Below are 729 nucleotides of genomic sequence, written 5' to 3'. Positions count from 1 at the left end.
GTTGTTGTTTTTTTTTAGTTCTGACGAACAGAGTTAACTAACTTTTGTCCAGAAGTTCTTAATAATATAGTTACATTTCACATGTTCAGTAAAATAAACCTACGGAATAATTAAAAAAACAAACAACAACTTGTATTTCAGCCTGCGTGTTACAACCTCCCCACGACAATATTTCTATTCCTACTGCGCATGACCGGCATTAGTTCCGCTGAAGCACTGACGTCAATGAAGCGGATTTTTTTTTTTATATTAAATATAAAAAGGGTAATCTTTTAAATAATGATTTATTGCTTTTGTTTCCAGTTAACAACCAAGAAAGAACGATAAGAAGAAATGACGGAATATGAAGATAAAAGCTGAGACATGAAATTCATAAAAACTTTACGATTCTGGTCCGAATACGGAGAATCTTCCTGTATTTATAAACTATTATAATCAGCTACTTATCACTGATCAAGAGTGGCTCGGTTCGTAGAAATAAAATATTAACTGACGTTAGGAAGCGACGAGAACGACAGAATGACCATCTAAATCAGACATGTACCTCCAGGGGTACATTTGTACTTCTCAGGAGGTACATAGGGGTCTGAGAGTATAACCATGGTTTACACTTTATATGGTGTTTTAATCTACAGTCAGACAAAGTGGCTCACATAAATATATGCTGAGTTCAATTTATCGATGTTATCAATACTATAAGATCCTTATACAGTCCACATATACAGATTT

This window comes from Limulus polyphemus, unplaced genomic scaffold, assembly GCF_000517525.1.
Source record: "Limulus polyphemus unplaced genomic scaffold, Limulus_polyphemus-2.1.2 Scaffold3102, whole genome shotgun sequence".
Lineage (NCBI taxonomy): Eukaryota > Metazoa > Arthropoda > Merostomata > Xiphosura > Limulidae > Limulus > Limulus polyphemus.
The sequence above is the reverse complement of the archived record's forward strand: the minus strand, read 5'-3'. Positions refer to the sequence as shown.